Consider the following 25,783-nt stretch of genomic DNA (forward strand, 5'->3'; position numbering starts at 1 on the left):
TAGCACAAACAAAGAACTATCTTTCAAGTATAGGCACAGCCTTTTTGTGTGTGTGTAGTTTTATTGCGATTTGCAGATATTGTGGTTTTTACAAATTGAATGTTTGTGGCAACCCTGCATCAAGCAAGTTTGTCAGCACCATTTTTCCAACATGTGCTCACTTCATGTTTCATTTTCACATTTTGGTAATTCTCACATTTCAAACTTTTTCATTATTATTATATCTGTTATGATGGTCTGTGATCAGTGATTTTTGATGTCAATATTGTAATTTTGGATGGGCAATATGTACCACATCCATATAAGACTGCAAATTTAATCAATAATGTTATGTTCTGACTGTTCCACTGACTGGTCTTTCTCACTCTCTCTTCCTTTCTTCAGACTACTTTATCCCCTGAGACACAAGAATATTGAAATTATACCAACTAATAACACTATAATGGCCTCTAAATATTCAAGTGAAATGAAGAGTCAGATGTCTCTCACTTTCAATCAAAAGCTAGAAATGATTAAGCTTAGTGAGGAATGCATGTCAAAAGCCAAGATAGGCTGAAAGCTAGGCCTCTAGCACCAACAGTTAGCCCAGTTCTGGATACAAAGAAAAGGTCTTGAAGGAAATTGAAAGTGCTACTGCATTGAACACATAAAAGACATGAAAGTGGAACTGCCATGTTACTAATATGGAGAAAGTTTGAGTGGTCTGGATAGATCAACCCAGCTACAACATTCTCTTAAGCCAAAGCCTAATGCATAGTAAGGCCCTAACTCTCTTCAATTCTATCAAGGTTGAGAGGAGTAAAGAAACTGCAGAAGAAAGGCTTGAAGCTAGCAGAGGTTGGTTCAGGAGGTTTAAAGAAAGAAGCTGTCTCTATAACGTGAAAGTACAAGGTGAAGCAACAAGGGCTGATGTAGAAGCTGCAGCAAGTTATCCAGAAGATCTAGCCAAGATCATTGATGAAAGTGGCTATCTTAAACAATATATTTTCAGTGTAGATGAAACAGCTTTCTATTGGCAGAAGATGTCATCCAGGATATTTACAGCTAGAGAAGAGAAGACAATGCCTGGCTTCAGAGCTTCAAAGGACAGGCTGACTCTCTCATTAGAGGCTAATGCAACTGGTGAGTTTAAGTTGAAACCCATACTTATTTGTCATTCTGAAAATCCCAAGGCCCTTAAGAATTATGCTAAATCTACTCTGCCTGTGCTCTAGAAATGGAACAACAAATCCTTGGTAACAGCACATCTGTTTACAACATAGTTTACTGAATATTTTAAGCCCACAGTGGAGACCTACTGCTCAGAAAGAGGGATTCCTTTGAAAATATTACTGCTTATTAACAATGGACCTGATCACCCAAGAGCTCTGATGGAGATGTATGGAAGAGTAATGTTGTTTTCATGCCTGCTAACCCAACATCTGTTCTGCAGCCCATGAATCAAGGAGTTGTTTCAAATTTCAAGTCTTAGTGTTTAAGAAATGCATTTCATAAGGCTGTAGCTGCCATAGATTAGTGATTTCTCTCATGGATCTGAGCAAAGTAAATTGAAAATTTTTGGAAAGGTTTCACCCTGCTAGGTGTCATTAAGAATATTTGTGATTCATGGGAGGAGGCCAAAATATCAATATTTACGTAGGAGTTTGGAAGAACTGGATTCCAACACTCATAAATGACTTACATAGGTTCAAGACTCCAGTGGAAGAAGTTATTTTAAATGTGGAAGACATAGCAAGAGAACTAGAATTAGAAATATAGTCTGGAGATGTGACTGAATTGCTGCAATCTCATCGTCAAACTTGAGTGGATGAGGAATGGCTTCTTATGGATGACCAAAGAAATGCCTTCTTGAGATGGAATGTACTCCTAGTGAAGATGCTGTGAACATTTTTAAAATCACAGCAAAGGATTTAGAATATTACATAATATTATTATTAATATAATAATATATTATTAGTTGATAAAGCAGCAACCGAGTTGGAGAGGATTCCAATTTTGAAAGATGTTCTACTGTGGGCCAAATAGTATCAAACAACATTGCATGCTGCACAGAAATCTTTCATGAAAAGAAGAGTCAATCAGTGCAGCAAACTTCATTGTTATCTTATTTTCAGAAATTGCTACAGGTACCCCAACCTTCAGCAACTGCTAGCCTGATCAGTCAGCAGCCATCAACCTTGAGGCAAGACCCTCCACCAGCAAAAAGATTATCACTGGCTGAAGGCTCAGATGATTGTTAGCAATTTTTAGCAGCAAAATACTTTTAAATTAAATTATGTGTATTTTTTAGATATAATGCTATTGCACACTTAATAGATTACAGTTTTATATAAACATAACTTCTATATGCACTAGGAAGCCAAAAAAATTTTGTGACCTGCTTTATTGAGAAATTTGCTCTATTGCTGTGGTCTGGAACTGAAACTCACAATATCTCCAAGGTATACCTGTATTCAAAAACTTAATTATCCAATTTAGCAAAGAATTTGCTCACATGAAGTTGTTCATTGACAAATGAATGAAGTTCTGACATTTACTTGCTAACGAAAAAGAAAATATCAGCCAACACTCATGTTTATGGAACACTTTTTATTAATTGCAACCATAATTTAGGGAGGATACAGGAATTCAGCAAAAGTCAGCAAAAGCATTAGAAGAGATTTAATTGGCTATATGAAAATCATAAACATGAATATTATATCATTTTTAATAATTGTGTGCCATTTATTCTTCACGTTAGTAAAGTATATTTCAAAAATATATACGTGTGTATTTTCTTAGAGAGCAAATTTATCAGCACAGCACTGACACTCTTTTACCCCCTTCACACTGCCTTAGTTTATCCATTAATTGCCAGCTCATTTCCTTCTTTGACATTCTCACATTTGTTTGGCTGAAACTTGAAATAGTTGTCAGAAAAAAGTTGAGAAAGGTAATTTCTCCCCATTATCTCTGTTGTCTTAGATACTTGATACTGGAAGCTGTGGATATTGGTTATAGTATTTAAGGTATTCCATTCTCTTTCTTCTAGTTACAAACTTTGCCTCTCTTGCCTTCCTGCCACAGAAGAGACTATGGAACTCAGACTTGATTAATTTGAGCAACAGTGATTAGTGGATTATCAAGTGTCCTAATCAAAGAGAGAATTTGTCTCTGGGTTTGATACATAGATTCTCAGGGGAACTTCTTCCTAGGGTGGTTAAGCTGGATCTTCTGGCAGGTTAAGTTCTCCACCATGTGAAGAAGGTATCTCTGCAGCAGGAGAAAATGAGATTACTGTGCCAAGAGAGGTAATTCCTACAGTAGTGAACAGCAGATAGAGTACATCCTGGTAATGCTGACTCTCCAGACCCAGTTCTTGTGGGCATTACTTCTTGCAGCCATTGAGTTATTCTATTTTCCCAGCTATATGGGCAATATATTGATATTTGCCTTAAGATAATTTGAGTTGACTTTCTCTTATTTGCAACATTAGTGTCCTGACTCATAAAAATCCCTGTATATTTAGTGGGCAGGCTTCACTGAGTTTGCAAACTTCCTGAAATTCTATGCAAGATTTGTGTGTTTCTGTTTAGGTGCATTTTTACCCTCTGGGAATAGGGTTCCTGGCTTTCCTCAGATTTGAAAAAAGAACATATGCCCACAAAAGCTGACTAAAGTTAACGTGAGTCAAAATAAGCTAAATACATAGCTTTCTATGTCAGAATTTGTTCAGTATGTATCACACAAATCAAGTGGTGGTTACATTCACCTGAGCATGAATTTGAGTCTTTCTTTGATGTTTTTGACCTAGATTTCAAAGTTTCCTAGGAGTTTTAAGTCCCAAAGGCACTTAATTTTCACTTGATTTCTTCCTTGTTACTTTCTTCACATAGTAACCTATTTGTATATGTGTGATATTGTTAGCATATTTCTCAGGAGAGACTAAAGTGGAAGGCACTTGTTATTCACTTGATTTATGAAATTTCAAGAAGGATGAATAGTGAATATGGAGTCAGTATCTCTATTTTATCAAAACTTCAAAAAATGACTTTTATCTATCTTTAGAAATAACTTTCAAGGAAATGACATCAGGCATTAAACTCAAATTTGGTAACTATTTCTCAGATGTTTTAAGATTACTTTTACAAAGACTTCTGGATTAAGAGGACAATGAAATTAAGTTATAGAGTGGGAAGAACCTTTGTTGGGGGCAAATTAAAACTAGACTTATTGTGAATGAGAAAACAGTAAAATATAAGAAACCTATCTTTTTCTCTTGTGATGTTAGCTATCAAGTGGAAAATAATTGCATTTGGTAAAAGCAAAATAAAGTGTTCCCAATACTATGCATTCAATACCTTTACTTCAGAAACAGCTAAAGCAATTTCAGAGGATGATTTTTGTCTAAGAAAGTAATTTATTGCTTGGATAAGCATGACACAGAAGGCTGTGCAGGTTCTGCTCACCTAACTGAAGCAATATTTTTTCAGCCTCTGTAAGAGTTTTGATTGATTGTATCTATGGCACTAAAAAGAAATTATTTAAATCTTCTTTAAAATGTAATGCACACAATAAAGTAATATAGTGAGTTCTTTGAAAATAAATCTTAATTGAAAATTAAAATGCAGTATATTTAACTTTATAAAAAATAAAAACACTTTCTCACTAGAGCCAATAGACAACATTATAAATATCCTGTCAAAGTTGAAGTAAATAAACAATGTTTAAGGCTTACAGAAGAATAAAAATAGACTAAAATATCAGATTAATGGATAAGTCTAGTACTGAGAATTTAAGAGCTAAAGCTATGAAATTAGCTGGCCTTTTTTTTTTTTTTTTTTTTTTTTTGAGATAGAATTTCACTCTTGTTGCCCAGGCTGGAGCACAATGGCATGATCTCGGCTCACCACAGCCTCCACCTGCTGGATTCAAGCGATTCTCCTGCCTCAGCCCTCCGAGTAGCTGGGACCACAGGCATGCACCACAACGCCCAGCTAATTTTGTATTTTTAGTAGAGACAGGGTTTCACTATGTTGGTCAGGCTGGTCTCGAACTCCCTACCTCAGGTGATCCACCCACCTCAGCCTCTCAAAGTGCTGGATTACAGACGTAAGCCACCACACCTGGCCAACTGGACCATTTTAAGAAGAATTTTACTACATTTAAATTTGTGAACTTAGTTGAAATTTAGTGTTGCTTCTCTAAATCATACAGACCATTAAGTTGTTAGTTGAGAATGACTAACACACAGAAAGAAATTCTATCCTTAGTTCTAAGGCTGCAGTAGTTTATACCTATTTAATGGGTAGTTGGGCTAGTCTGACCTTTAAGGCCAGCTCATATTCTTGGAATCTACATCTTCACGAATACCTCTTATGCTATTGGCAATAATATTAATTCAAACATATGCACAGATAGGTTGATATATAAGCATGACACAGAAAGCTATTAAGTCCTTGTTCACTGAACTGAAACAATATTTTACCATCCTTTACATGAGTGTGTGTATGTGTGTGGGTGTGTCTAAAAGAAAGGTTTGGGTACAAGATTAATGAATTGACCCCTGGATGTTCGTGATGACAGAACTCAGATTTTCATGAGAATTCATTACAATAGAACTGCAAATTAACATGGCTTTAGGTGTTGTGTTCAGCTCCAAGAAGAAAATGTTTGATGCAAAGAAATCTGGTTTGAGACAAGAAATATGTGACTTATTATTATTATCTACTTACTGAAATTCTTTATTACTTCCATAAGATACCTTACCCTGATGTCGAAAGTAGTAACTGATCCCAAACTAAACCATGCTGTGAAACAGTTTGGCACCATTTAAGTTGTTATTTTATGTGACATGCAGATGGAGTTTTAAAACACAAAATAAATAACCAACAGACCCAGGTGGCAATTCCTCATTCCTCACACCAAAGGCTTTATAGATACTAAGGAGTATATAAAACACCACACTCTCACCCATGGATAATACTAATACCAAGTTAGAAGGTTTTCACCCTTATACTGCCAGAAAGGAAATTGCAAACAGATGATATACACAGTTCATTGATATGCTTAATACACTTACTCCATGAAGTGTAGAAAAACTGCCAAAAAAAGAAATTATGAACAGCATTCCAAATGCTTACGAAGTTAATGTTATATTTTAGAAAAGTAATGACTGAAAACCATTTTCTACTTCATACATGCTACTTAGATATCTGCACAAGCTTTCCCCTCACGTATAAAAAACTGAAAGTAAATGTAAAACACCAATAAAGCTGGCCACTAATGTTGCCACTTCAAGAAGATGGACAATAATGTGACATCTTTCATAGCTGACAGGATTTCTGCCAGAGGCTTGATAGATTGTCATCTACTGGGTTACTTCTAACTATTTCTCAATTACAAGCTTATTATGTTCCTGCAAAATACTAACCTAGCCAAATAAATAACCGTTGTTTCTGAAAAGAGCATCTGCCCTGTGTCCCTTCTTCTATTCTATTTTAATAAATCAGGGTCAGCACATGACAAAAAAAAAAAAAATCTGAAATCTTCTCTACTAGTCTCTCCAGAAATACAGCATCTAAAATTAATCCTAAGCATCCACTTTTGTGCTTTCTCCCCTCATACCTTATAATGACACCTCTACCTTTTCTGATTCACAGGTAACTCCTAAACTAAAGGTACATCAGACCCAACAGGCAGAAAAAGAGCCTGCAAGGCAAGAGAATGAGACCCAAATGCTGCACCAGTTTAAGCTGAAGTACAAAGGAGGCCAAAAGTTTACCCTACTATGTTTGATTTTTAAAATTCTATAGCCCATTTTAGGTTAAAAATCCTATCACCTCTTTTTTCAAAATGTCTACCCCCATCCCAAACATGAGGACCACTTTTTCTACCCTCTTCCAAATGTGAAACCTGCTGAGAAAAAGAAAGAAGTCAATAGGCACTGAGGAAAAAGATGCGTCTCAGAGTAGATTTGTGGTAGGTACAAAACATTTAAAGTATTAGTATAAGTCCTTTAACAAAAGTAAGATAATTATTTTACTTTCAGAATTTTTATTTGCATAACTTTGTTTAATAGACAACTGACTGAACTTTGATTATAAAATAATTATGAAAACCCCAAAATGAATGTGACTGCTTGCCGTAATTGATGCAGTTACAGTTTGAAAGTAACACATGTCGCAAAGAGAGGACACAGCAGAAAATTGAGAATCATAATATTTTAGGCAGTAACTGTTGATGAATGCCAATTTTGAATTATTTTAAAAACCATAGACTAATAAATAGTTTTATAGGACACAGTTTTATAAAACTTAAAAGTAAATTTTTTTGTGAACTCTCTAGAGAATAAGTTTTGGCAAATATGCTAGTGATGAAACACTTTCTATTCTGTAATAATTATACTGTATGCAATCATTATTTTGTAGGTCTTTACTACATCAAGCTTCTCAAAGTAAAGAGCCTATCTTTGTATCTCCAGGTCCTATACAAAATGTAACTAAATAAATGTTTGCACAGTTGATTATTTTACTTATTTATACCTTATATTGTTATAGAATACATTCTTGAGAGTTTACATTAGAATCAGTTCTGAAGCTTTTTAGAAAACAAATTCTCGGGCCCCACTCTGCACATAGGGCTAGATATGTTTTAAAAGCTGTACAAATTGATATACATGCTGTGACATGATGGATATATAGAGACGTGATGGAAACATTCCCGCCAAAGTCAGGAACAAGGTAAGGATACCTATCAGCTCCACTACTACTAAACTTAGACCAAAGCTATTAGCTGGTGAAATCATACAAGGGAAAATAAGCAGCATTGTAAGAATTTGAAAAGAAAGAACCCAGTGCAGTAGTGCATACCTGGCAACTGAAGTCCTAGCTACTTGGGAGGCTGAATGGGAGGAGGCCTTGAGCCCAGGAGTTTGAAGCCAGCCTGAAAAACACAGGGAGATCCTATTTCTTAAAAACTAAAAATAAAAATAAAAAAATTAGAAAACAGAGTAAAACTGTATGTAATGACATATGATACATTGGTATACCGAAAACACGGAAGATAATCAATGCTAAGACTAACACAAGTAAGAAAAAACATTTAATAAGGTAGCAGATATGAAAAATATATAATTAAAGAAGCAAATGTTTAAAATAAGGGCAGAAGGAAATATTTAGAAATAAATCAACAAAAACTGTGCAAAACCTATGTAAGAAAAACCTTAAAATACTCAAATTCAGAAAGTAGTCCTGAAGTAATGGAAAGACATCCTTTTTCTTTGGGAAAGAAAACTCGATATTATAAAGATGTAAATTCCCTTCAATTTAATATATCAATTAAATGTGATCCCAATAAAGATACTCTGAAGTTGTTGTTGTTATTTGATGAAGCTAGATTAATGCTAAGATTCATGTGGAAAAGTAAACATGCAAGAATACATAGGGAAACTCCAAATAAAGAAAAGCTAGGCCAGGCGCAGTGGCTCACAACCGTAATCCTAGCACTTTGGGAGGCCAAGGTGGGCAGATTGCCTGAGCTCAGGAGTTTGAGATCAGCCTGGGCAACGTGGTGAAACCCCATCTCTACTAAAACACAAAAAATTAGCCCGCTGTGGTGGCATGCGCCTGTAGTCCCAGATACTTGGGAGGCTGAGGCAAGAGAATTGCTTGAACCCAGGAGGTAGAGGTTGCCGTGAGCCAAGATCATGCCACTGCGCTCCAGCCTCGGTGACAGAATGAGACTCCATCTCCAAAAAAAGAAGAAGAAGAAGAAGAAGAAGAAATAGCTGGCCGGGCACAGTGGCACACACCTGTAATCCTAACACTCTGGGAGGCTGAAGTGGGCAGATCACCTGAGGTCAGGAGTTCAAGACCAGCCTAGCCGACATGGCAAAACCCCATCTCTACTAAAAAAATACAAAAATTAGCTGGGCATGGTGGCACACTCCTGTAATCCCAGCGACTCAGGAGGCTGAGGCTGGAGAATCACTTGAACCCGGGAGGTGAAGGTTGTAGTGAGCTGAGATCGTGTCATTGCACTCCAGCCTGGGTGACTGACAGAGCAAGACTCAGTCTCAAAAAAACAAAAACAAAACAAAACAAAACAAAAACTAATGAGTGGGAAGTAGACTTACATGACATAAAACATATTTTAAAGCCTCTATAATTAAAAAAGTAGAGTGTGGATGCAGGAATAGAGAGACCAATAAAACAGAATGCTAGGTCCAGAAACAGATCCAAGCACATAAGAAAGTTAGTAAATGATAGATGTGGAAGTTTGTATCACTGGGGGAAATGATAGTCTTTAACAAAAATCATATTCAAATATTAGAATTATGGAGCCAGGTGCAGTGGCTCATGCCCCAGGACTTTGGGAGGCTGAGACAGGAGGATCACTTGAGGCCATGAGTTCAAGACCAGCCTGGGCAAAATAGTGAGGCCTCATCTATACAAAACATTAAAAAAATTAGCTGGACCTGGTGGCATGTGCCTGTGGTCCCAGCTACTGGGGAGGCTGATGTGAGAGGATTACTTGGGCCTTTGGAAGTTGAGACTACAGTGAATGGTGATCATGCTCCTGTACTCTATCCAGCCTGGGCATCAGAGCAACACTCTGTCTCAGACCAAAAAAAAAAAAGAATTTAGGAAAAAGACAAAATTAGGTCCATACTTCATCTATTCAAAAGAGAATTCTCCAAACACATCAGGTATCCAAATGTAAAATATTAAATCATATAATTACTCGAAGAGAACATGAATGAGTTCATTTAAGACATAAATGTCAGTGCTGCTACGTACATGATCCCGTACCAGACACCGTATATAGGTGATCTCAACGAAAAGTTGCCCAAAACTCAGTGAGGAAGATACATTGTCATCATACCCACTCTGTCGATGGAGAAACCGGATGCAGATAAGCTACAAGATAGAAGGCCACATATTTCCCTGGGTGGTCTCTCTCACCCTGATCATGTAAATTAACAGCTTATATTCATAGATGTATTCAGAGCCTAAGGAAGATTTTAAGAAACAAGGTATCATACCCATTATAGGCCGCCTTGCAGCCTTCTTCAAGTTCCTCATGCCGCAGAACCTGCAGTGTAATGACAACAGGTAAGTCCAGGCCATTTTGGGAAAAGCAAGGGAAGATACTGCTGAAAGGTCGCAGGCTCCTTACAGATGCTCTCAAGGCTAGAGCTGTGCCAAAAGTTTTCTTCTCTAGCCATCTATAATACATAAAGAAGCTGCTCATCGATAAGCTGAAGGGTGTCAGCCTCATTAAGATGAAATTCGAGGACATGAGGGATTGGTCCAACATAGTAATGCCACAAGAATAATGAGGATTTTTGCCAAACCTGACCATGTTAACATGACATATCCAAAGACTCAGCTTTAGCACTCACTGCCTTTGTTATTGATTTGTGACAATTTCTGTGACCCTGGGAATCTGGGGACAATTCTGAGATCTCCAGCGGGGGCAGGCTGCAGCAAAGTGTTACTCATTTTGAAATGTGTGGATGCCTAGGAGCCCAAAGTGCTACAGGTGGGTATGGGTGTACTTTTCCAGGTGCCCATTATCAGTAGTCTGAAAACAAAAACAGTGGCAAATTACCTGCCCCCTGACACCCAGGTCTGTTTGGCTGACAACCGAAGCCTTTATGCTGAGGCTCAGATGTCTAATAAAGACAATGACTATGGCTGGGTGTGTGATTGGCGATTCCTGAAGTTTCACAAAAGTACGAAGAAAGGGAAGGTCTAGAAACTGGAGCCAGTAAAGGTTTGCTACCTGTTACTGAGGTTCAGAGTTATGGCTTCAACTGGACAGAGGCACCAGCAGCTGCAGTGGTTGGCAGTGAGACCTACGGCATGAGCCTGGATTCTCTGTAGTTGGCCGAGGGCCCTGGGGGCAACAGGCTGCTGATCCCTGTTGCACCTGGTGTGGACAGCCTCAACTCAGCCATGGCTGCATGCATCCTGCTTTTTGAAGGGAAAAGACAACAGCAGGTGAGGGCGGAACACTTGAGCAGGGACAGGAGTTACCACTGAGAGGGGACACAGAAGTTCTGCTGAGGACATCTCCAGCTCCCGCTATCCCAGCACATCGTTAGGAGGCTGGCAGAGTCAGAAACTGTGGCTTCTCAGTTGGTGACTGTGGCCTCCACGTTCAGGAAGCAAGACGTAGGCATGATACCATCATATGGTTGTAGGAAAAATCAGAATTTCCATAAATTTCTGCTATTCCTCAGAAATAACAGGTCAAAATCCTTCCTGAGAACCCCCATCTCTTCACTGATTTTGAGGTTATATCTTATTTTTTTTCCCTTAGTGACAATGCAAATAGGGGATCCACATGGCTCTATATGTGTGTTTTTAAAAATTGTCCACTGAGAAGCATTTTGTGCCCAGAAAGCTCCTGAAAGCATCATCTTGGGCAGGGAGGAATTTGCTCCACCAGCTGGTGGGTGTTTTACAATCATCAAGCACTGGTTATAGGTCATGGCAAAGTCACTCACATGTGATCATTGGTCAGTGGTAAATAAAATAATCTATAAAGTGTAGAACCAGCAGATTACATTGAAAAGTTCTATTTGTGTGGTCAAAAACAAATAAATAAAATAAAACATGAATGTAGAGAAACACTTTCTAACTATGACTCAAAATCTAGAAGCATTAAGAGAAAATATTTTACTTTGCAGCTCTTATTGCCAAAGGGATTTTTATCCAATGGAAGGCTGAGCGTTTCCTCACCAGAGCAAGAAAAATCAGCCAGAGGCATCTGGGATGAACCTTGCAGTTACAGGACCAGTGCCCAGACCATCTGTGAGATTTGGGCAAAACTGTTCATCAAGTGCAGCTTATCTCTACCCTTCTCAGTGTTGTCCACCTCATTGAACTAGGATTATGCCTTTGCTTCCCTATTAGTACTCCACCAAAATTAAGAGTCTCTAGTCTGTTTCTCCAATACCTAGAGGCCCTGCATGGAATTTACTACCATTTTCCCACCAAAGGCCACATCCTATTCTAGAATTCTCCATACTATTAGTCGTTAATTAAGGACCTGCTTTAAAATAATAACCCAGAACCAGAATGCCATCAAACTGACTTCCTCTGGTACTTTTGCTTCCTTGTACATATTTATACTCTGATATGACATGGACCCCTTGCATTACCTGTCATCTCTAATAATTACTGCACAATTGGTTCTTCTGAAATAACGACTCTTGTTAGGACCAAGAGCAGGACTTCTTTCAACTTCGCATTTTGGACTATTAGCTTGGTTTCCTCAGTGTTTTACCTGCAGTGAAGTCACTCTTCTCAATGATGCTTTCCCCACGCAATCCTGCCTTTCCTTTCCTGTGTCCAGTCCCCATGGCTAGAATTAACTAGCTTTCTTTAATCACCAAATTGCCTTTCATTATGCTGTGGCAGACATCAGAGCGCTCACCTACATCAGTTCTTTCTTTCTGGAAATGTGATGCATTAAACTTCCCTGCCCATCTTTTAGTTAGGTGACATTGTCAGTTTCCCAGATCCAATCTGTAAGACAAGAATGTATATGCAAATGATATATTAAAGAAATATTCTCAAGGAAGACTGTAAGGATGTGATAGAAGCAAGACAGAGAATGAAATAAAGCCAAGAAAGGCAGAAGTCCCACACAGGGTAAGCTTTAGGAAGATCCCACAGGAGAATTTTGGAGGGCAAGCAATTTCTCAGGGTTGTCCCAACCTGAAGCAAGGGAGCTGAGCTAATATTCCTGTACAAAACAGCCTCTAATCAATAGCCACAGACAGGTGCTGTGGCTCACGCCTATAATCCCAACACTTTGGGAGGCTGAGGCAGTCAAATCTCTTGAGCCCAAAAGTTCAAGACCAGCTTGGGCAACATAGTGAGAGCCCATCTCTATAAAAAATTAGCTAAGCATAATAGTGCTCACCTGTAGTCCCAACTCCTTGGGAGGATGAAATGGGAGGCTGAAATTGCTTGAGCCTGGGAGGTCGAAGCTGCAGTGAGCTGTGAACACACCACTATACTCAGCCTGGGCGACAGAGTGAGACCTAATCTCAAAAAAAAAAAAAAAAAAAAAAATCAGCAGCCACTTGAAAGTATGCACCAGGCATTTCTGGCTCTTGTTGCAAAGGGGCTCCAGTAACCCAAATGGAAGCCATGGAAGAAAAGTCACAGGTGCTGGCCATTGAATACATGCCAATCAGGGATTTAAGCCAAGGACAGACATTGTCTGTTTCAGGTCTCAAGTGAGTAGCTCTCTGGCCAATGATTTCTGAATGGAAATTATCGATCACAGTGAATTTCATTTTCAGTGTGCACTCCTCCAGCATTTTTTTCTCCTTCCTTGTCAATCCAGGAGTCCATCTGCTTTAGAAAATGCAGCATCATAAGGTGGTAGAGTCTGGTCAGATTGTATCTTTGAGTTAAGCAAGCAGAGCCTTCTTCTGACCTATGTTAGACATTTCTATTAAGTGAGAAATAAACTTAGTATGTGTTTGTTATTATAGCACATCCTCTCCTATCCTGACTAATATATATCCCATATATGCATTTTTCATTCAAAAATATTTGCTGAGCAAATATCATGTGCTAGATATTATGCTAGAGAATATAAAGACAAAAAAGAAATGTTCCTTTTCCTTAGAAAATCCCTTATCATAATAGAGTCTAGTTAGTGCCATGATGGAGATAAGCGGTGGGACCCAGAATGCTATGTGAGCAATGAGTAGAAGACTCTAAATGAGACAGCAAGGCAGGCAAGGCTCCTTAGAGGTTTCATATGAGTCATATTATAAAGCATGAGTTAAAATTAGCTAGAAAAATAAGGGGGCTGGGAAAGGAAGGTCAATAGAAGCAGCCAGAACATGAGATGCAAAGTTCTGATTTGTGAAGGACAGGATACACTGATGACTCACTAATATATAACAATGTACAAAGTAGTATTTTGATCTTTTTTTTTGTTGTAGCTTGGCCTGTCAGATTGAACCACAGACTAGTTAATTGACAGGAAGTAATTTCAAATGATGAGCTACCTCATGACCTAAGGCAAATTATTATTTTACTTCTCTGTGTCCTGTTTACCTATTCTGAAAGATGAAAGTACTGACCTGCTTCATAGAGATGTTGTTTAATTACTATTCAAAGTTGCTTTGAAAATATCAAGCCCTTCTCAAACAAAGTACTAGTACAATTTCCTTGGGAGCTGTGCTAACAGATGACAATGTAGGTTTAAATCTTTAGACTGGAATAAATCTAAAGAAAAAAATAATTATTGATTCCATTCCACTAGTATTAGAGAACTTTCTACTTACATGTCTTTAAGTATCTCAGGCTAAAAAAAAAAAAAAAAATGGTAAAGGTATGATTATACCATGACAAGAATAGGAAAATTTTTAAAGTTACCATCACTGGGCCGCACATGGGCTCATGCCTGCTATGCTAGCACTTTGGGAGGTCAAGGTGGGCAGATCGCTTAAGCTCAGGAATTCAAGACCAACCTGTATCAGGGAAAACCCCACCCCCGATATTTATCACGGGTTCTTTTCTATTTCCCTAAGCGTCTCGGCTGGTTTGAGAAATAAAGGGAAAGAGTACAAGAGAGAGAAATTTTAAAGCTGGGTGTCCAGAGGAGACATCACACGTCAGCAGGTTCCGTGATGCTCCCTGAGCTGTAGAACCAGCAAGTTTTTATTAGTGATTTTCAAAAGGGGAGGGAGTGCACGAATAGGGTGTGGGTCACAGAGATCACATGCTTCACAAGGTAATAAAATATCACAAAGCAAATGGAGGCAGGGCGAGATCACAGGACCACAGAATGGGGCGAAATCAAAATTGCTAATGAAGTTTCGGGCACACATTGTCATTGATAACATCTTATCAAGAGATAGCGTTTGAGAGCAGACAACCCGTCTGACCAAAATTTATTAGGTGGGGATTCCCTCATCCCAATAAGCCTGGGAGCGCTACAGGAGACCAGGGCTTATTTCATCCCTTCAGCTTCGACTGTAAGAGGCGGCCATCCCCACAGGGGCCATTCATAGGCCTACCCTCAGGGGCGCATTCTCTTTCTCGGGGATGTTTCTTGCTGAGATAAAGAATTCAGTGATATTTCTCCTATTTGCCTTTGAAAGAAGAGAAATATGGCTCTGTTCCATCCGGCTCACTGGCAGTCAGTTTAAGGTTACCTCCCTTGTTCCCTGAACATCGCTGTTATCCTGTTCTTTTTTCAAGGTGCCCAGATTTCATATTGTTCAAACACACATGCTTTACAAACAATTTGTGCAGTTAACGTAATCATCACAGGGTCCCGAGGCAACATTCATCCTCCTCAGTTTACGAAGATGACGGGATTAAGAGATTAAAGTAAAGACAGACATAGGAAATCACAAGGGTATTGATTGGGGAAGTGATAAATGTCCATGAAATCTTCACAATTTATATTCAGAGATTGCAGTAAAGACAGGAGTAAGAAATTGTAAAAGTATTAATTTGGGGAACTAATAAATGCCCATGAAATCTTCACAATTTATGTTCTTCTGCCACAGCTTCAGCCAGTCCCTCCATTTGGGGTCCCTGACTTCCCACAACAAACCTGAATAAGCAAAACCCCATTTCAACAAAAAATAAAAAAAAATAGCTGAGTATGGTGGTGCGTGCCTTTAGTCCAGGCTACTTGGGGGACTGAGGTGGGAGGATCGCTTGAGCCCAGGAGGTCGAGGCTGCAGTGAGCCGAGATCCTGTCACTGCACTCCAGCCCGGGTGACAAAGTGAGACCCTGTCTCAAGAAAGATAAAAAAGTTACCATCACTGGAAGGGGCTTCCAGGGAACAAGTACTCAGATGACCCATTTTACCCTTTTAAATTTAAATGCAGATGATGATGATAACTAACATCTCATTAGCAAATAGTATGTTCTAGAACTGTTCTATGTGTTTTTCCATGTATAATCTTTGGAAATTATCTAGGCAACCTTATCCCTAGATAGTAATAAACCTGTCTAGGTTTATTACTATCTCTGTCTCACAGATAAGGAAATGCAGGCGCAGAGATTTTAGCAGTGTGCCCAGGGCCACTCATTAACCCGGATGGCTCATGGGTCTAGTGGTATTCCTGAGTACTCGTGTGGCTCTGAGAAACTCTGTTTCTCTGTATTTTTTTAAAACATCTACAATTTTCCTTTAGGGCTCATGGGAAGAACAGTACCTTTAAGTACCTTTAAATACTCATGATAAAATTTCTGCTTATATGACCAGATTAATAAAAGCAATTATCTTAGAAGGCAAACTATATAGAAAATTCATCTGAATTCAGCTTTTCCCTGACCACTTTTATTGACAGCACTCAGTCGACCCATCTGTTTCCCAATTTAGCTTCCCTCAAGATTGTGGGAAATTTCTGATTTTTCTCAGGAACAGTTGTGGATATGTCTTTTTTGTGCACCACTATTTCTGAAACTTCTGCCCACATTTAATGCCACTTCCCTATTAGGAATTATAATTATTAATGCCACTGTCTTACTGTTGTCTCTAATTTGTCTCTAGAATTGAGACAAAACTAGAAACCCTGCCATAGTTTCATTTTACTGACCAGACCAGTCCCCGCTTTCTTCTTTGCCCATGCTGGGATATGAAATTGAGCAATAATACACATAAAAGTAATCCCCCATATTTTCTGTTTTCTAAACACCAATAATATGCACCTTCCTGTAGCATATTTTTAGTGTTCTCAAATGTATTGATGTATGGAAATCATCTACGATTTTCATACTCATCAAACAGTATTAGTATTGCTTAATGTTTCCCTTCATAGACTTTTTTTCTGAGGCCCCCATTCAGACTACAGCATTAAAGAAAAGCTAATGTCAATCAAAATTCATGTGAATTATAACTAGCAGTGTGTGAGCAGTATAATTGATTAGATCAATCTGAAAAGATGCAATTATGAAAGCAGAACTGTGTCTGCTTCTCTAGTGGACATGTCTAATTATTTTTATTTGCATGGAATACTAGACATTTAATAATTAAATATAGATTCACTTATAGAACAGTAATGCAAACAATAGCTAATATTTATTGACCACTTACTATGTGCCCAGCACTGTGCTAAGCATTCAGTTTGCGTGATTATCATCTAATACCTCCCAAACTCTATGACCCATATCATATGTATAAATATATATATATACACTTCATATGCTAGTTGATATGCTGATTGATAGATGGCGGAACATATTCCCATTATATAGACCAAACATGTTTCATTGATATGGTTTTATGAGGGCTGTGAAGATTTATCTAGTCACCCTACATTAACATGCAGTTTTTGCACTTATCGTCTATTTCATATAGAAAATATCTTTTGTTCTCTAAGGGTTAGATCATTTATTCCAGTGAGTTCTATCAGGAAAACTAGCCTGACATTTAGCTGTCTTTATCAAGAGTCAAAATTTACCAGAATGAACCATAAGGAGAGATTAGAGGAGGAAAGGATTGTGCCTGGGCCTTAGGATCTTTATCAGTTCAAATAGTGGCCAACGAAAAGACCGTGTTAGGTTGGAAGGGGCATAACTGGGAGTACGAAAGAAGGAAAAAGAAAAAAAGAGACACAGCTTTGGATGAGAATCATAATATTGGCTAAAGGCCGATATCATTTCAATTTCACACAAGGGGAATTTAAGAGATCAATAACCACACAAAGTTACACAGGTGGTAAAGCCTGGAATCAAATTCCAGAAGAAGACTGATTCCAAATTCTTTTGATCATTTTTTTATTATTATTATATAGAAATGCTGCCTGGATCCGTTGTGTTTTTGCATTGCAAAAGTCTAAAGTGAGTTGACTTTCTAAACCTTCTTTTTTTTTTTTTTTTTTTTCTTTTCTTTCTTTCTTTATTTTTTTTATTATACTTTAAGTTCTAGGGTACATGTGCATAACGTGCAGCTTTGTTACATATGTATACTTGTGCCATGTTGGTGTGCTGCACCCATCAACTCGTCAGCACCCATCAATTCATCATTTATATCATGTATAACTCCCAGTGCAATCCCTCCCCGCTTCCCCCTCCCCATGATAGGCCCCAGTGTGTTATGTTCCCCTTCCCGAGTCCAAGTGATCTCATTGTTCAGTTCCCACCTATGAGTGAGAACATGCGGTGTTTGGTTTTCTGTTCTTGTGATAGTCTGCTAAGAATGATGGTTTCCAGCTGCATCCATGTCCCTACAAAGGATGCAAACTCATCCTTTTTTATGGCTGCATAGTATTCCATGGTGTATATGTGCCACATTTTCTTAATCCAGTCTGTCACAGATGGACATTGGGTTGATTTCAAGTCTTTGCTATTGTGAATAGTGCCGCAATAAACATACGTGTGCATGTGTCTTTATAGCAGCATGATTTATAATCCTTTGGGTATATACCCAGTAGTGGGATGGCTGGGTCATATGGTACATCTAGTTCTAGATCCTTGAGAAATTGCCATACTGTTTTCCATAATGGTTGAACTAGTTTACAATCCCACCAACAGTGTAAAAGTGTTCCTATTTCTCCACATCCTCTCCAACACCTGTTGTTTCCTGACTTTTTAATGATTGCCATTCTAACTGGTGTGAGATGGTATCTCATTGTGGTTTTGATTTGCATTTCTCTGATGGCGAGTGATGATGAGCATTTTTTCATGTGTGTCTGTTGGCTGTATGAATGTCTTCTTTTGAGAAATGTCTGTTCATATCCTTTGCCCACTTTTTGATGGGGTTGTTTGTTTTTCTCTAAACCCTTCTTTAATAAACCTAAATCTAGGTTTTCTCATGTCTTTTGAGATTCATGGCTAGCGTCGGGTAGAAGTAGTTAGGAAGAAAAGCTAAAGCAGCATAGCCTAGTGATGAAATCTACAGACTCTGGAGTCTGAACTTTTTGAGTTTCAAATTCCAGCTTTGTCACTTACTGACTGTTCTTTTCGACAAGTTACTTGAACTCCTGCATAGCTTTCTTTATCTGCAAAATGAGCACAACAATAATACTAATCTCATGGAATTTTTTAAAGGAAAAAGTAATAAAAACTGCAAAGCATGTAGAAGAATCCTTTTCACACAGGGAGTGTTCAAGTCACGTTGTAAGATATTTCAACATAAATGGTAAGACACTGTTAGCATTGGGCATGGAGATGAAAACCAAGAAGGCAATGAGGATGGAAATCCTCTAAAATAGACAAGAATGGCTTCGTGAAAGTGACAGAAGAAACAGAAGAGATGCAGAGGTATGTGTTGGCAAGCTGACTGAGCAAATAAGATGTAAGTATTAAATAATGAGAAGGAAAAGAACGCGGTTTAACAATGTAGAAATTTCTAGGGACTAGGGAGGAAGCTTGCTTTGCCTCCATTTTGGCTGTTTACAGAAGCAGTGGAAGGCAAGAGCTTCACAGAGGAAGCTGTAAGAGATGCAAAGACATGGGAAGAGTTTAGAGGAGATGGAACGAAGCTATAGAAACAGACAGGATTAAATACAGGTTTGCCCTCAGGGGACTGGGCCATGGGAGTCACAAAAAGATAATGGAAAGGAATGTTGAAAGAGAATTTTATGGGAGGAAATGAAGATAATAAACTGGCCCTGGGAAAGTGGGTGGGGAGGATAAGAATGAGAAAGTATTACAGGAGAAAGAAGTAGGAAATTATATTTGGCAGAAAAGAGTTAACAACCTATTTTCCATGCTCTGACAGGCTTAAACATAAACCAGGTAAGTAGCTGGGGTTAAGAATTAGAGTAGTTGGCCGGGTGTGGTGGCTCACGACTGTAATCTCAGCACTTTGGGAGGCCGAGGCGGGAGGATCACTTGAAGTCAGGAGTTTGAGATCAGCCTGGCCAGCATGGTGAAACCCTGCCTCTACTAAAAATACAAAAATTAGCCAGGCATAGTGGCAGGCACCTGTAATTCTAGCTACTTAGGAGGCTGAGGCAGGAGAATCGCTTGAACTCAGGAGACGAAGGTTGCAGTGAGCCGAGATTGAGCCACTGCACTCCAGCCTGGGTGACAAGAGCGAAATGCTGTCTCAAAACTAACTAAATGAATAAAATAGAGTAGTCAGGTGTCAGACAAAATAGAATTTTTCAGAGGACATATTAGTGTTGGCTCTCTTCTAAATCTTCATGTCATAGACACCATCTGCTTGACCCAGAAAAGCTCAACTCTACCATGACATACACATACAGACTTAAGGCTTGATCCATGCTATGCATGAGTAGTTAGATGCAGAAATCCTTTTTCTACTTGTGACTAGGTGTGAATTTGGGGTAAGAATGGCTGCTCTCAATTTTTGCAACTGTCTGGGTTCTTTTATAGCTACTCCATTAATTTTAGGGGTTCTGACAAGGGAATGGTTTTAGAGTAACCTAGTTAAGGAGGTGAAATATTAGCTTTCTAGACCTCACGAAAATTAACTGTTTTATTTTATTAATTTCTTTAATTTTTTTTTTTTGAGATGGAGTTTTGCTCGTTGCCCAGGCTAGAGTGCAATGGCGCAATCTTGGCTCACTGCAACCTCTGCCTCCGGGATTCAAGCAATTCTCCTGCCTCAGCCTCCTGAGTAGCTGGGATGACAGGCATGTGCCATCACGCCCGGCTAATTTTGTATTTTTAGTAGAAACGTGGTTTCTCCATCTTGGTCAGGCTGGTCTGAAACTCCCAACCTCAGGTGATCCGCACATCTCGGCCTCCCAAAGTGCTGGGATTACAGGCGTGAGCCACCACGCCTGGCAATTAACTGTTTTTAAATTTGAATAGTTCACACAGTCAACCGTTTTGACAGTGATCCTACTGAGTGGTAGAAGCCTCTGACCCACAGTGTAGATGTAAGTGAAGCAGGAAGACAAATAGATTATGATTGAAAGAGTTGGGCTGAATATAATATAATATAATATAATATAAGCTTTTTTTTTTTTTTGAGACGGAGTCTTGCTCTGTTGCCCAGGCCGGAGTGCAGTGTCATGATCTTGGTTCACTGAAACTTCTGCCTCCCAGGTTCAAGCAATTCTCTTGCCTCAGCCTTCCAAATAGGCTGGGACTACAGTGGCGCACCACCATGCCCAGTTAATTTTTGTATTTTTAGTAGAGATGGGGTTTCACCATGTTGGCCAAGCTGGTCTCAAACTCCTGACCTCAAGTGATCTACCCGCCTCGGCCTCCCAAAGTGCTGGGATTACTGGCATAAGCCACCATGCCCAGGCTGAATATATTTTTGTTCAAGGAATTTAGAACATAAGATATTCTAAATAATTTGACCTTTTGTCTGTGAATAATTTGTATATGTTAATATATTAAATATACTTTTTCAAAGACTATTTTAAAAAATATAGCCAACAGATAATAACATATAACATCTTTTACTTCCAGTAATCTTGTACTTTTCTCATTCAATAAAACCCTTTTTTTCTTTGTTGCAGAACTTCCAAAATTATAGAGACGTGGACACTACAAATAAAGGATTAAATGGACTCTATAGTGAAGGTCTTTGGTATACATGTTTAATATGTGAGACATTTAAAAATCTTGGACTGATAGGGTCATTTTTATATTAGATATTGAACTGAATTTAAATCTCAACTCTAGGTGGCAGTTTACACCATCACTTACTTTAGTTCTTTTAACAAGCAGTAGATTCATTCACAGTTTTTCCATGAATGCATAATTTTGTGTAAAAATTAGTCCCTGGCTCTCGGTATCTGTTAAAAATAGATTTGATTTTAGGAATAAAATCATGGCTTGAGATGCAGGTTTTCCATGTATCTTGTCATTCTTGGTTTCATTAAGCCGACAGAATAAAGCAAAAGAAAATAGATAAAAATGAATGTTTTAACTGAATTTTTTGGAGAAATATAATATTTTAAAATCATAGCAATAGTTTTACATCAAGATTGTGTTTCTATCATACAGAATAGATCTTAGTATGAATAATTTTTCCATGAATACCCTGATTTTCGGAACTATCAAGGATATTTGAGACTCGGGGTTTTCTGAGATTGTTTAAGCATGTTCATTTAATTGAAGGAAAAACTGGCCTATAGAAAAGGAAAATGACTCATAGCTGTGTTTCTTTGCATCTTATTGATGAAAATAGCCAAAGTTGGAGTTTAATTGGGTTGTCAAGGACCAAAATACTCAAGCTGCCCAATTAAAAACAATATATCGGCGGGGTGTGGTGGCTCATGCCTGTAATCCCAGCACTTTGGGAGGCCAAGATGCACGGATCACCTGAGGTCAGGAGTTCGAGACTGACCTGACCAACATGGAGAAACCTCATCTCTACCAAAAATACAAAATTAGCTGGGCGTGGTGGCACATGCCTGTAATCCCAGCTACTCAGGAGCCTGAAGCAGGAGAATCACTTGAACCTGGGAGGCAGAGGTTTCAGTGAGCCGAGATCGTGCCGTTGCACTCCAGCACGGGCAATAAAAGCCGAACTCTGTCTCAAAAAAAAAAAAGAAGCATATATCAGGCTAGGCATGGTGGCTCATGCCTGTAATCCCAGCACTCTGGGAGACCAAGGAGGGTGGATCACTTGAGGTCAGGAGTTCGAGACCAGCCTGGCCAACATGGTGAAACCTGTCTCTACTAAAAATACAAAAAGTAGCCAGGTGTGGTGGTGGGCGTCTCAAAAACAAACAAGCAAACAAAAACTCCCCACCACATACCCCAATGGTCTTGCATGAGGCATTTTGTCCTGATTTATATTTGCAAGAGCCCCAGTGATAGGATACACAGAACAACTCCTGGGCACTTATCACATAAAAAACTTGCTACATTTCACAGTTCTTTCATTGTTTCAGTTCTAGCAGTAGAAAAATGCATAAAGGATTTAATTTTGTCCTAAAATTAGATTTTCTTTAAAATGGGGGTAATAACAGTGTGTTGCGAGCATGAAATAAGGTTATGTTTGTATACAATGACTGGCACCTGGCATTCTGCATATTAGTTATTCTTATTTTACTATTCTTATTTTTATTAATAAGAAATGTTAACTATAATCTCAGAGAGACTGGCCAATGTGGCAAACTCATGAGAAGCTTTTATTTAGGGAGTTGCAAGCCTTTGGCTCCCCGAGCCTATCCCTGTCTCCATACTCGCCTATGTGTAAAAGGAACATAGGAAAAAGCCATATGGCATGGGCGTAGGGGGTGAGGATATTAGTCACTGGAGTGTGAAAATTAACAATTTCCAAAATGTGTCTAATTGTTTATAAAAATGAATACAAAATTATATTTGGCAAAACTTGGAATCGTTTCTGCATTTCTCCTTGATATATATGTGTGCGTTATGTGTATGTATATATATATGTGCATATATAATATAAATGCATATATATTTATAATATGTGTGGATGGAGAGAGAGGTATACATTTTAATGTCATCACCATCTGCACTCTCAATTTATTGAATGATATTCTTCAGGATTTATGTAGAAATCAAAGGTACCAACCCTATTAATAGAATGTAATCTCTCATTTCACTCAAGTTCCATTTCTAAATTATTCACATAAATATGTCTAAATAAAAACATCCTTGGCCTCTCATGGTGGCTCACGCCTATAATCCCAGCACTTTGGGAGGCCGAGGCGGGTGGATCACCTGAGGTTGGGAGTTCAAAACCAGCCTGACCAACACGGAGAAACCCCATCTCTACTAAAAATACAAAAGTAGCCAGGCATGATGGCACCTGTCTGTAATCCCAGCTACTTGGGAGGCTGAGGCAGGAGAACTGCTTGAATCCGGGAGGCGGAGGTTGCGGTCAGCCGAGATGGTGCCATTGCACTCCAGCCTGGGCAACAAGAGTGAAACTCCGTCTCAAAAAAAAAAAAAAGTCCTCTATCTTACAACAGAATTGATCCCCTATGGCAGAGTTCCCTAACTGGCATGCCACATAGGAATAAGTAATAGCTATATTAACGTGTTCATCCTTGAAGTCCTTGGGGCTCCCAGGTGGGGCCGTAGCAGTTGTGCATGGGGCCAGTTGCCCTCAACAGTTAAAAGCCTCATCTATTTAACCCAATGTGCTATAAAAATAATATTACTTCTATGCATAGTCTCATGTGATAAAAGTTGGAGAAAACTATTCTAGCATCGCCAGGTATTCTCATTATCAAGGTCTGAATATACTCCCCCATTGCCTGTCGAGCAAAGGCCAAACTTCTTACAGTGCTATTCAAGTCCCTACACCACCTGGCTCCAGGCTGCCCTTCCAGGTCATTTTTCATCAATATCCTTGCACATCCCACATACGGATGCAGTGTTTCCACCTCATTTCCAAATGCCCAAATCCTACATGGTTCAAAGGCAACTGTCGCTACACAGTCTTGATTCCGCCAATCAGAATGAATCTCCTCCTTTTCTAGAGCATTTGTCACTCTGTATGGCTATTCTCATGTTCTACAATAATTTAAATCTTGGTGTTAACTAGGATTAAGCTCAGCTACACGTAACTGAAAATTATCAAATTCTGCAAAATAATAAGAGCTTAAACACATATATTCTTTACTCTTTCACATATTGAAGTCCAGAAGGAGGCAGCTGAAAGCTGTTTCACTGCTCCATGGTGTCACCAACTTAGGTTTTTCTGTCTTGTTGCCCTGCCCTCCTTGGCACATGGCTTCAACCTCAGGGTCTAAAATGGTTGCTCAGGCTGGGGTCATTGTATCCACAATCTAACCAGGATGAAAGAGGAAGAGAGGAAGAAGAGCACCACCTCTGCACTTTAAGGACGCATTCTGAAAGTTGTATATACCACTTCCATGTATATTTCATTAGCCAGGATTGAATCACATGTCCATATCTAGCAACCAAGGCAGGTGAAAAATGCAGCCTTTATTCCATGTGGCCATATGCTGAGTTTAACAATGTAAGGGTTATATTACTAGGGCATAAAGAGAGGATAATATAGGTACAACTATTAATCTCTGTTCCATTTACCTATGAGAAGTATAAACTTTTTGATCTATATTTGATTAACTTTGTAATATAAATCAATACATTTGATCTATATTTGATTTAACTTTATAATCCTAGAATCAGGAACAGTGTCATATATATTAATATTGAATGAACGAATACATGGATAAGAGTAAGGCATGGGGATACTAGTCCTCTGCACTTTTACTGACTGTCAATTCGAGTGACATTGAATATTGAGCTTGAACACATCTGGCATTGTTTTTCTCATTTTTTATTTGATTTTATTTTTGAGGCAGGGTCTTGCTCTGTTGCTCGGGCTGAACTGCATTGTCACAATCATGGCTTACTGCAGTCTCAGCCTCCTGGGCTCAAGCAATCCTCTCACCTCAGCTTCTTGAGTAGCTGGAACAGACATGTGCCACAACACTTCGATAACTTTTTTTTTTTTTGTAGAGACAGGGTCTCATTATTTTGCCCAGGCTGGTCTCGATCTCCTGAGCTTGGGCAATCCTCCTGACTCAGCTTCCCAAAGGGCTGGGATTGCAGGTGTGAGCCATTGCACCTGGCTTTGATTTTATTTTATTATGCTCACATGCCCACAGGACATTGAGAACCAAAATGATATTTAAATATAGGGAAGTAAGGCTGGGCGTGGTGTCTCATGCCTGTAATCCTAACACTTTGGGAAGCCTAGGTGAGCATATCACCTGAGGTCAGGAGTTGAAGACCAGCCTAGCCAACATGGCGAAACTCTGTCTCTACTAAAAATACAAAAATTTGCTGGGTATAGTGGTGCATGCCTGTAATTCCAGTTACTCAGGAGGATGAGACATGAGAATCGCTTGAACCTGGGGTGGAG

General features: G+C 38.8%; 1 pseudogene; it reads left to right on the top strand.

Moving 5' to 3' along the window:
* The first annotated feature begins 10,285 nt into the window (after positions 1 to 10,285).
* LOC117073574 lies at positions 10,286 to 11,027 on the top strand (annotated as a pseudogene).
* Positions 11,028 to 25,783: the final 14,756 nt, after the last annotated feature.

Source organism: Trachypithecus francoisi, unplaced genomic scaffold (assembly GCF_009764315.1).
Source record: "Trachypithecus francoisi isolate TF-2019V2 unplaced genomic scaffold, Tfra_2.0 Lachesis_group4, whole genome shotgun sequence".
NCBI classification, from domain to species: domain Eukaryota; kingdom Metazoa; phylum Chordata; class Mammalia; order Primates; family Cercopithecidae; genus Trachypithecus; species Trachypithecus francoisi.